The following is a 12,281-nucleotide window of genomic DNA, read 5'->3' as shown; positions in this document are numbered from 1 at the left end:
ACTGAAAGCAAAACTCAGCATTTTCTAAGTGTGAGGGTGCTCAGATCAGAGTTAAGGTGTGCCAGTCGTACAGATGCCTTGCAGCGCCCCTTGTCCCTTGCTTCTGCCTAAACAATTAGTGCCAGTTCTCTCCTGGCTGGGCGCAGAGTAGAAACGCACAGAATTTGAGGACTGACGCCCTGGGTTTGCGTTTTGGCTCCTCAGCTTTTTAGCTGTGTGACCTTGATCAAGTCCCTTAACTTCAGTTTCCTCATCGGGAAAATGGGCACCATGATTATAATCCCACCTTGGGGATCGCATGTGTGCCTGGGACGAGCAAACGGCCCTGAGAAAGCTCTGCAAGCTCCTGCGCCCTAAACAAGTATTAATTTATTCTGCCTCCTGGAGGGGGGGCGCAATCCGATGATTAGAGGTGACTCCTGACACCCCCGGGGCTCAATATTGAGTCAAGCAAAATGATCGCTACCACTGAACCATGACACAGAACTGTGACCGAGCCAGGCGCTTCCGTTCTCCTGACTCTGCCAGGAGCCAATGCACCGGCACCGGCTCCAATTACTCCCCTCCTCTCCGTTACCAGCCAACCTTTCCTTGCCAGCTACTTCAAGCCTGAAATCACACTGCAAGGAGAGTTGCAAAGGCCTTTGGTTTCTTATAAGTTTCCCACATCTCCCTATGGTAGCATAAGAAGCTGTTACCATAGCAACCTGCACAGTTCAATCTGCACATGTTATACGGAACTGGCCCCATCCCACCCCTCTTGTCAGAAACACCTGTGGTTGCCTCAGAAACCTTTCTAAGCCTGCTGCTTAATGAGGAAATACGTGTTGACCTGATCTATTTTTCTTTTCCCAGGATGATTCCAGCCACGCGATCAAGGAACCAGGCCTTCAGTCACCTAACTTCCCACAGGAGTTGATAAAAGCAAGCCAACCATCATGCGCTTCTCACCTGGCCCAAAACACCGTCGAATTAACCTGCCCCAACCATCTGAAAAGTTGGTGTGTATGCTCCAGAAGGGAGACTTCTTTAGTTTTCATTCTTTCTAAGGAATTTCTGGGGTTGGGATTGGAGTCGGAGCCCTCTCCATAGCCCCCAGTGCTGAACAGTTAAGACAGTGTGAAAAGCAGTGGAAAGAGTTCAGGGCTTGAGAGCCCAATATTCTGGATTCAAACCCCAGCGTGACCTTTTACTGGCTACATGACCTTGGGCAAGTTATTCAGCCTCCTAATTCTGCTTCTTATTGGTAGAATGGGACTAACTCTACCAACCTCATGGGCCGGTTATGAGGACTTAACAAGAAATAAACATGAGACCTTCTGGAGGTGCTAGGAAAACCACCAAGCAAACGCTAGGTAGCATCAATTCTTACATTCTCACACCTTTTTAAAACTTATTGTTGTAAAATGCTGCCTGACAACCCTGCCAGGCACCCAGTTAGGCTCGTGGGGGAGGACTCTGAAAGAACAGGTCCCAGAGGGAAGCAAACAGTGTGGCTTTCTGAAACGGGCTCCAGACCAATCTGAACAAAGGTCCACAAATATAAAGGGGGCCCATCTACGGGAGGGATGTACAATCTCTCAGGACAAGGTTTTTGGAAGGAAAGTATCATCTTTACATTGATATTTACATGAGCGAATCCTCCTCGAGTTCATCTGACACCTCTTTTCCCAGAGGCAGGCCCCCAAGTGAGAAGACCCAGGAATGATGAGCTGTTTACTGGGCCAAGTGCAGGGGGCACTCTCATCACCTTTTTTCTCCTCAAACTAGACTCCCCTCCCAACCTCCACTCCCATCAGCACCCTCAAGCTTCTCACCCTAACTTCTAACTCTCCAGGCCATCTTCCTCACCTCTGACGTCCACCACCAGGTTTTATCTAGTCGTTGTTCCAATGTCTTTTAGGTGCATCCATCCCGGCCCTTCCACAAACTCCAAGTGGGTCTTCCCACCTCTAATACGCCAGGCACCTCTGGATTCATTTCTTTTTAAAACACTGCTTCCAATTCCCTCCAACCTTCCCCGAAGCTAGCCATCTCTTCCCTCCCTCCCTCCCTCTTCTGCTTATCTCCCCGCACCCTGACCCTCCAGCTGGGAGCCATCTAAGCACAGCCTGCCATGCTGTCAGGACGTGCCGCCGCCATCCTCTTTTCCCACTTGCCTGGTGTGCCCACTCCTGTTGTTTTCCGAAACTGTTTCACACCCCCAGCGCACGGAACAGATCACAGAGGCCATGCTCTGGGCGAAGGGGTAGGGGAGAGCCCTACTCTCCCAGCTCGGTCTCCCCCTTGACCTCAAGGGGGTCCCCGAGGCACCTTGCCAGAAGGCAGCTGGAAAACCACTGCCCTAACCCCTCACCTCTGCAAATCCCAACGCTCCCCCCGCCCCACCCTCTGCCCAAGCCCCCCTCGTCCAGCAGCGATGCCTCACCAGCAGGGCAAAGAGGGAGGGAAGGAGGGCTCTGCGCAGTAAATGCTACGTGTACTCACAGAGCACAGGGCAGGACGAGTCTTTGGGAGACGAAGCAAGAAAGGGCAGAGGCAGCTTACTTAATCTCTCCATACATCGGTCTCTTCAGTAACAGAGGACTTTCATAAGGATGAAAAGAGTTAGTGCCCAGGAAGTCTAAGAGCCTGGCTCTCAGGCTGAGCTCAATAAAGGGTCATGATTCTCATCACCGTGGCTAAGCTCACACACTCAGCCCATTCCTACCTCTGCAACTCAAGCCCTTCCCACGTGGACACTAAGGAGAGAAAACTTAAGATTCCTCCAGAGACCACATCAGTCAACAGAGCGACGGAACTCAGATGGCTGGATATAACTCTGGTCAACAGCATTCAGCTTCAATCAAGACGACGGCCAAGAAACAGGTCATCTAACAAGCAGCCTGTTCCTGAAACTTCCTGACAGTAAAACACAACCCAGCCACTTAGAGAAGCATCCTCATTGTCTGGTCCCTGGCTCTGACTTGAAAAGAAAACCATCCTAAGCTTCTTCCCACTGAACTTCCATCCGTTTCTCCTCCATCCCAACTGTTGAGATGACTCAGAAGGGATCTCACACTGCAGCTGTCAGTCCTTCACCCCACCCCACACTTTCTAATCTGCAGATCAAGCTGACCAAATAGGTTCAACCATCCTTAAGGAAGGATCAAGATTAAGGTCAAGCCAAAGACACGCTCAGGACAAATAACAGGAGTCTGTACGGGGTCACTCAAGCGTGTCTGTTCAAAGTCCGAGATGATGAGACTCTATTTTCTCGCGGATCTGGGGCCATCCTAGGCTAGTATAAAGTGGGGCAGCTCCCGACCCTACCCCTGCCAGCGACGTCTGACCCTATGAACTTCTGGCTCCAGCAGAGGCAGGCAGGTGTGTTGGGGGCAACAGTGTAGCCACAGAAAAAGAGAAACCAGGCCCGAGCCTCCTCAAATCTACTCTGGACTCAGGCAGGAATCTATACAAAGGCTATCGTCAGACAGGTTAGAGGTGGCAATGCCGGACCAGCGGCCGCACTCAGCTCTGGACTCGTTTCCACCCTGGTGCAGAACGTCCACCACAAGCCAGCCTCCCCAGCAGCTGCCTGCCTGGTTCTCGCAGACTCAGCCCTCTCCAGCCCTCTTCCACATCCCCCAGTAATCTCCAGAGAACGCAGTCGATCAGAGCTCTTGCACCCTGCTGAAAACTTTTTTTTTTTAAACCCAGTGTTTGGGACTTCCCTGGCAGTCCAGTGGTTAAGAATCCACCTTCCAATGCAGGGGACACGGGTTCAATTCCTGGTCGGGGAACTAAGATCCCACATGCCGCCGGGCAACCAAGCCCACACACTGCAACTGAGCTCACATGCCTCAACTAGAGAGCCTATGTGCTCTGGAGCCCACGCACCACAACTAAAGAGGAGCCCGTGCGCCCCAACGAAGAGCCCATGCCGCAACGAAAGATCCCGCGTGCTGCAACTAAGACCTGATGAAGCAAAAAACAAAACAAAACAAAAACAAACAAACAAACAAAAAACCAGTGTTTAGGATCATGTTCAAAATCTTGTGCTCCTTGGTTTGGCCTACAAGGCCCTGCACCAGCAGACCCCGAGCCTCTCCTTCCAGCGAGACCTCCCTCCTCTCCCCCATAGGCTGCGGGCTTCATCCTGACTCTCTCTGTTCTACCTATTCCCAGAACAAACAACATGCTTCCAATCACCCGACAAATATTCCACATCTATAAAGATCAATACAGCAAGGACCCTGCCCTCTGGGAGTTCCCAGCTCTGCTGCCCTGCCTTTGCTCGTACAATTCCCTCTGCCTGAAATTTCTTTCCTACACCTTCTCTAGTTTGAAAATGCCTGCTGATCCTTCACTGTCAGCTCTCTGGGAAGCATTCCTTGCTCCTGCACCCAAAGACTTCGTCCTGCCCTCCCACTGTGCCCTGTAAGTACCACGCAGAAATTACTACGTAGGAATCAGCATGTTTCTCCAGCAAGACTGGGAGCTCCCCAAGGGCCCAGTGCACGGCTCACTCATGTCTGCATCCCAGCACCGAGGTCAATGCCTAGCACACACAAGGTGCTCAGCAAGTGCTGACTGCACAGGAACCTCCACTTTTTGGCAAACTTAGAGGAACAGGGACCAGATTTACTCTCCTGCCTCAAACAACTACAAATGAGAAAAGAGAAATGAAACAACCGTTTCCAGACATTGGATATCTGGCAGCAGAGGATGGATTCCTGGGTGGGAGCGGGGGATGGGAGCAGGGAGCAAATGACGTGAGCTCTACAATTGCCCCAACTTACTGTCTAGAGAGAGTTTTCAGGCCATGGCACAGGGAGTGGGTACCCAGGCAGAGCCTGACAGTCTCCCCAAGTTGGGAAGAGAGAGTTGGGAATCTAGGGAGGCCACGGTAGCCAGAGTTCACAGGGTCAAATACCAGAGAGGAGAGAGCTACACCGTGAACTCTGGAAATCTGCAGGGGGGTCCCCCTCCAGTTTTCTGCTGAGTGTTTACAGTACTGGTCAGGATTAGAGGGAACAATCCTTGGGCCTCAAACTGAGCCAAGACTAATCTGTGTCCCCACTCACCAGAGTGGAAATACCTCCTAACTCACAGGACATCAGTAGAGCACTGAAAAGGGTAGTGCTTTGGTAGTGGGTAAAATTAACCCTAGTCTAAAGGCTGGTCTGGTCCCAGCTAACAAAGCTTAACAGTGAGGCGTCAAAGGATCAAACTGTTTCCAAGTAACTTAAGAGTGTCCCAAAACAATGCCAAGAATATTTATAAAAATGCAAAAATATTCAGCACCCAACAGGGTAAAATTCGCAACATCTGACATCCAATCAAAAATTACCAGACATACGAAGAAGAAAATACGATCCATAATGAGGAAAAAAATCAATCAGTAAAACAGACTCAAAAATACAGATAACAAAATTAGCAGACAAGGACACTAAAATGGTTACTACAACCATATTTCATATATTCAAGATGCTAAAGAAGATTGAGAATGTTAAGTTGAGACATGGAAAATATAAAAAAGACCCAAATCAAACTTCTAGAAATGGAAACTACAAACGTCTGAGATAAAAAGTATACCAGATGGAAATAACAACAGATTAGCCACTAAAGAAGAAAAGATCAGTGAACTTAAATAAAGAGCAATAGAAACTATGCAAAACAAACCACAAATTAAAAAAAAAAAAAAAAGATGGGGGAAAAAATAAATTGAGAATCAGAGAGCTGTCGAACAACTTTAAGCATCCTAAAATACATGTAACTGGAGTCCCCAAAGAAGAAAGAGAGAAGAGAGAAAATACCTGACGAATTACTAGCTGAAAAGTTTTCAAATTTGATAAAAGTTTTAAACCCACAGATGCAAAAACTCAATTAACCCAAGCACACGAAATATGAAAACTACACCAGGGCACATCCTAATTAAATTGTTTAAAACCAGTAATAAAAGAAAAGTAGCCATAAGGAAAAAAGACACATAAGAATAGAAGAAAAAAAAAATAAGAACAACAGTGGATTACTCATAGAACAATGTAAGAGAAGACAATGGAACCACATCTTAGAATGCTGAAAGAAAAATAACTGACTTAGAATTCTATATTCAGGAAAAATATCTTTCAAAAACAAAGACAAAATAAAGACTTTCTCAGACATCCAAAAACTAAAAGAATTCACTACCAACAGACCAGCAGAATAAGAAATGTTTTTTAAAAGTCCTCAAGTCAGAAGGAATGTAAAACGAAGTGGAAGTCTGGATCTACAGAGAGGAATAAAGAGCACTGGAAATGATAAACATGTAATATATATTAAAAAGTAAATATAAAAGAGCTTTTGCTTTCTTTTGAACCTCGTTACAAAATAATTCACTGTTTAAAGTAATAATGTATTGCGGGATTTATAACACACATACAAGTGAAACGTGTGACCACAACAGCATAAAGGCCAGGAGGGGGGAAATGGGAGTGTACTATTGTTAGTGTAACGTGCTGTACAAGACCACTTGATGATAGACTGTGACAGGTTAAAGAGGCATACTATGTGGGAGGGAGACGCAAGAGGGAAGAGATATGGGGATATATGTATATATGTAGCAGATTCACTTTGTTATACAGCAGAAACTAACATACCACTGCAAAGCAATTATACTCCAATAAAGACGTTAAAAAAAAAAGAATTCCCCTCCTGCCTGAAGTGATCAAGAATAGCGGCCGATATTATATATCAAATAGATAATTTTAATTCAAAATGCTTTATTGCTAAAAAACTGCTAACCATTATCTGAGCCTTCAGTGAGTCATAATCTTTTGCAGTAGTAACATAAAAAATCACTGATCACAGATCACCATGACAAATATAATAAAAATGGAAAACTTTGAAATATTGAGAGAACTACCGAAATGTGACACACAGACATGAAGTGAGTGAGCAAATGCTGTTGGAAAAGTGGTGCCAACAGATTTGTTTGATGTGGGATTGCCACAGACCTCTAATTTATTTTTTTTTTAAACCCACAGTATCTGCAAAGCACAATAAAGTGAAGCACAATAAAGTGAAGAAACAAAAAAGATGCGCACTACAAATCTTAAAGCAACCACTCTTTTTCTTTTTCTTTTCTTTTTATTTATTTTTCTTTTTGGCTGCATCACACAGCTTGCCAGATCTTAGTTCCCCATCCAGGGACTGAACCCGAGTCACGGCAGTGAAAGGGCCGAGTCCTAACCACTGGACCGCCAGGGAATTCCCAAGCAACCACTTTAAAAAAAAAAAAAAAAAAAACAGTTACAGTTACAGCTAATAAACTAATGGAACAAATGGAATCATAAAAACTGCTCAGTCCCAGGGAGGTCAGGAAAAAAGGGACATGGGAAGAAAGAACATGGAACAGATTGAAAACAAGCAGCAAGATGATAAAGTTAAACCCAGCTAGAGTCGTTAACCCTTCAGACGCAAACCTGGGTAGGAGACGTAACCTGGGCTCCGGACGCAAGCAGATCCCCCATACGCTGTGCTCTAGAGCAGAGATGGATCCCACCAGGGCCCAGCGCCCAGCACCCCATGTGTCTCAGATTCAAGGCCTGCCCCTCAGTCAACTGCACCCCACCGAGGAACCTCTGACAGGATGTCTACCCAACAAGTAGACTCAGAGCACATCTTGGACTCAGAGCACAGCTGTCAGAGGGAATTGCAAGGGAAACAGCCCAAGTGACATGCTCACGTTAAATTAAAACATATGATCTGGAGCAAGACAGTGGAGTATAAGGACCTTGAGAGTTAAACCCAACTACACTAATAATCACATTAAATGTAAATGGTCTAAACATCCCAATTAAAAGGCAGAATTTTTTTTTTTTTTTTTTTGCGGTACACGGGCCTCTCACTGTTGTGGCCTCTCCCATTGTGGAGCACAGGCTCCGGACGCGCAGGCTCAGCGGCCATGGCTCACGGGGCCCAGCCACTCCGTGGCATGTGGGATCCTCCCGGACCGGGGCATGAACCCATGTACCCTGCATCGGCAGGTGGACTCTCAACCACTGCGCCACCAGGGAAGCCCAAAAGGCAGAATTTTTAAGACTGGATTTCACAAAATGCAAAACTCATCTATATGCTGCCTACAAGAAACCCACTTTAAAAATAAAGACACAAATAGTCCAAAAGTAAAAAGATGTAAAGAGATATACCACACTAATTTTTTAAAATCCCTATCAATTTTTTTAACTGTGGTAAAACATACATAAAATTTACCATTTTAAACATTTTAAGTGTACTGTTTTGTGACATTAAATACGTCACACTGTTGTACAACCATCACCACCATCTACCTCCAGAACTTTTTCATTATCCCAGACTGAAACTTCGTACCCATTAAACATTAACTTCCATTCCTCCCTTCCCCCAGCCTTGGGCAACCATCACTCTTCCTGTCTCTATAAATTTAACTACTCTAGGAACCTTATATAAGAGGAATCATGCAATATTTATGCGTTTGTGACTGACTTGTTTCACTAAGCATTATTTCTTCAAGTTTCACCCATGTTGTCAAAATTTTCCTTCCTTTTTAAAGCTGAATAATATTCTATTGTATGCATGTATCACATTTTATTTATCCATTCATCTGTCAGTGGACCCTTGGGTTGCTTCTACCTTTTGGTTATTGTGAATAATGCTGCCAGAAACATTGGTGTACAAATATATGTCTGAGTCTCTGCTTATACTTCTTTAGGGTATATACCCAGAATTGGAATTGCTAGATCATATGGTAATTCTATCTTGAGGAATTGCCATACTGTTTTCCACAGCAGCTGCACACTTTACATTCCCACCAGTAATATAAATAAGGGTTCCAATTTCTCCACATCTTTGCCAATACCTCTGGTGTTTTTTGGGTTTTTTTAACAAGAGTTATTCTAATGGGTGTGAAGTGGTATTTCATTGTCATTTTGGTTCATATTTCCCTAATGACTAGTGATGTTGAGTATCTTCATGTGCTTACTGGCCATCTGTATACCTTCTTTGGAGAAATGTCTATTCAAGTCCTTTGCCTACTTTAATCAGGTTGTTTGTTTTTTCACTGTTGAGTTGTAGGAATTCTTCAAATATTCTGGATATCAATCCATTAGCACTAAATTTTTTTTAAGTTGGATTGGCTATATTAAAACAAGACAAAGTAGATTTCAGAGCAAAGAACACTATCAGGGATTAAAAGGGTCATTTCATGATAAAGGAGGTCAATTCATCAAAAGAACATACACCCCAAAATGTTTATGTATGGAACAGTAAATTAAAACAATTCAAAGCATACAAAGTACATCCTCTGTTTACAAAGAAATTAAATTAGAAATCCATGTTCACTGGACAGAGGAAGAATAAAGTAACAGCATAATGCTGACTTTGCCTCTTTCACTACTTCTAACTCTGCCCAGGAGGGAGCAGATAAATTAGCAGTACTTAACATGTCCTCAATGCTAGGCATAACTGACGTGGGTTATCTGTTTGACTTCCACGGTTCAGTGTTCCCTCTCCTCCCCTGTCTGGCCCATCCTAAGCCCCAGGGACTCCACTTGTCAGCCCCAGCTAAATCACAATAAACAAAGCTGTTTGGTAGTTGCTCAAGCCTTTGACATAAACCAGTGAAAGGGGAGAGAAATGCAGTGGAGGAAACACCTGCTAAATAGACATGCCTTTAAAGCTCCCAAAAGCTCACAGACCTTTGCCTTTACAGAGGTCTCTCTGTCAAGGGGCAACTATCCAGGAATGAACTGGAACCTTCTGAAAACTCCAAACTCTGAGGAGAAACTAAAAGAATTTCCGAACAGAGATCCAATCGTATTAAAACAAGGTCTTTGGGCTTCCCTGGTGGCGCAGTGGTTGAGAGTCCGCCTGCCGATGCAGGGGACACGAGTTCATGCCCCGGTCCGGGAAGATCCCACATGCCGCGGAGCGGCTAGGCCCGTGAGCCATGGCCACTGAGCCTGCGCGTCCGGAGCCTGTGCTCTGCAACGGGAGAGGCCACAACAGTGAGAGGCCCGCGTACCGCAAAAAAAAACAAAAACAAAAAACAAGGTCTTTGCTGACCTGATTAGGTCAGTCTGGAAAAACCCTACTAGGACTGGCCAACAGTGTTCAAGAGATGATTCATACAGCTAGCTACCCCAATGCCCTTTTAACGGCAGATTAGCAAATTACACAGCAATAAGCAAAAAAATAATAATAAGCCTTAGAAATAATTTCACTTCCAAGCTCAGCAAATCTACGAACTCCTTAAGGCAGTGCTTCCCAAACTTGCCTTACAGTAAGAATCACCCAGTGCAAGTGTTAAAAATACAAACTCCTGGGTCTCTCTCCAGAATCTAAGCAAGAATATCCAGAGGTGAGGCTCTGTATCTCTAACAAGCATCACAGATGATTCTTAACATCCAGCAAATACATTAGCTTGGAAATAGACTGACGGGTTAAAAATCCCAACTTGGCTATTTACTGGCTGTAGCACCCTACCTAACATCTCTACTATCCACTTACTTCATCTGCAAAATGGGCTCATCACCTACCTTGAGTGTTCCCAGAATCCAGTATGTTCACAAAGCCCCCAGAACACTGCCAATAGCATGGCAGCCAAGCAACAAATCAGAGCTTTTGCTACCTTAAAAACAAACAAACAAACAACAACAGAACACAGCCATCAGAAGCTGCCCAGATGAAATCTACAAAGAAAAATTTCTACCCGACAGAAACTACAAAGGCACCAAGCCAGATTTCTCAGATAATCTAGGAAAAAAGCTTTTCTGGACATTATGACTGCCAAGAACTCTCACTTCAGGGTCCAGTATTTCACTCCAAGTCCTCACTCCCATCCAGAACCAGAGTTCAGGACTGTACAGGGTCGCAGCTTTGGACAATAGCCACAGAGTCTTTCCTTTCCAAATCCCTTGGTCACCACCACTTCCAGCTCTAGGGCTGACAGTCACAGCCTGACAGTCAGGTGGCAGCACCTTGGGTACAGCAGTAGGAAATGGGACTCCTGGGTAAGAGGCAGGGAGCCAATGAAGAGGGTGGAAAAGGCCTGAGTCAGCAACAGTACTACTGGGATATTGCTGAAGTGAAGGGAAGTGAGTTTTTGAAGTTTCCAGAGCTAAGAGTGGACATTCCCAGGGTGAGTGAGCCCAGACATTGTGTGGCTGAGAAAGCACTGACTAGTCTCAGGGACTGAAACCCTGAGGTGTAGTCAACTCTGCCAGTAACACACACACACACACACACACACACACGCGCGCGCGCACATACCACTGCTCTCTAAATTCAGGAGGAACCAGGCACACACTGGAGATTCACAAACACCAATGACCTTTGTACCCAGCAGGCCCATAAATAGGGAGTGGTCAGTGATGCTGGGCAGCCCAAGTCCGGGTCCAGAATAAAGGATAAGAACAGAACCAAGGCTGAAAAACCACCACCTCACTGCCCTGGAGAAAGGGCATAGCCCTTAGAGTTAAAAGACCAGAGCGTCCCTCAGACCCCATTCTGCCTCTGGACTCCCTCTGGCAAGTCAGACCCCATTCTTAGGCTCCTTTCCCCGCCTATACAATGGGCAAACTGGCCCTAACGTCACCAGAAGTGTGACCAGCAGGACGCTCAAGTACGGGGTGGAGGGTGAAAGGTGGCGGTGAGGGGGGGTGCTGGAGGCGCGACCTGCGCGGGGAGCTCGGGCAATGCCTCCCTCCTTCCCGCCCTCCCACTGCGAGGGGAAGGGGCGCCGGCCCTCCGCTGGAGTCACGCGCCCCTCGCGCCCAATCACCAGCCTCTGCCAGGTGAGGCGGGCAGGCGGAGGCGCGCCGGGAGCAACTGCCAGCGCCGCCCCCATCCCCGTCCTCGCCCCTCCCCGGGCCCCTCTCACCTACCCCTGCCGCCGCCGTCGCCGCCACCGCCGTCGCGGGTTAAATCGCAGCCGGAGCCCACACTTCCGGGGTCCACGAAGCCCGCCCCCTCCCGCCGGATGTGATCCTCCCTCCAGCGTCCGGGCGCTGGGAGCTGGGGCCAACGCCTCTCGTCCCGCAGCACGTTGTGCGCGCCGGGGGCCTCTGATTCACCCAGACACCGTCCTCCCGTCCCCACCCCCCACACACTCTCGCTGCCACCCGGGACCACACCCACGGGAAGGCCCACGAGATCCCTCCAGCGCATGGTGGGCGCCCGACCCCCGCAGGCCATTGCCCCGCCCCCAGAAGGGACACCGCCCATTGGGCGGAACCCAAGCCGTCCTGTGCGAGTGCGCCTGCGCAAGCGTCTGCTGATTC

General features: G+C 47.1%; 1 protein-coding gene across 2 annotated transcripts in view; it reads right to left on the bottom strand.

Moving 5' to 3' along the window:
• The window catches only part of VPS37C (VPS37C subunit of ESCRT-I), a 28,596-nt gene extending 16,517 nt beyond the window's left edge, over positions 1-12,079 (bottom strand). Inside the window, exon 1 of one of the 2 annotated variants that reach the window (XM_060103842.1) lies at positions 11,886-12,079. The gene's annotated coding sequence lies outside the window, so the exon portion shown is untranslated. Of the gene's footprint in view, positions 1-10,538; positions 10,627-11,885 lie in introns of those variants that run through there. The other variant, XM_060103843.1, reaches the window with a different exon arrangement.
• Between the last annotated feature and the right edge of the window lie 202 nt (positions 12,080-12,281).

This window comes from Mesoplodon densirostris, chromosome 7 (genome assembly GCF_025265405.1).
Source record: "Mesoplodon densirostris isolate mMesDen1 chromosome 7, mMesDen1 primary haplotype, whole genome shotgun sequence".
NCBI lineage: Eukaryota > Metazoa > Chordata > Mammalia > Artiodactyla > Ziphiidae > Mesoplodon > Mesoplodon densirostris.
Note: the sequence above shows the minus strand (reverse complement) of the source record. Positions and strands in the feature narration are given on the sequence as shown.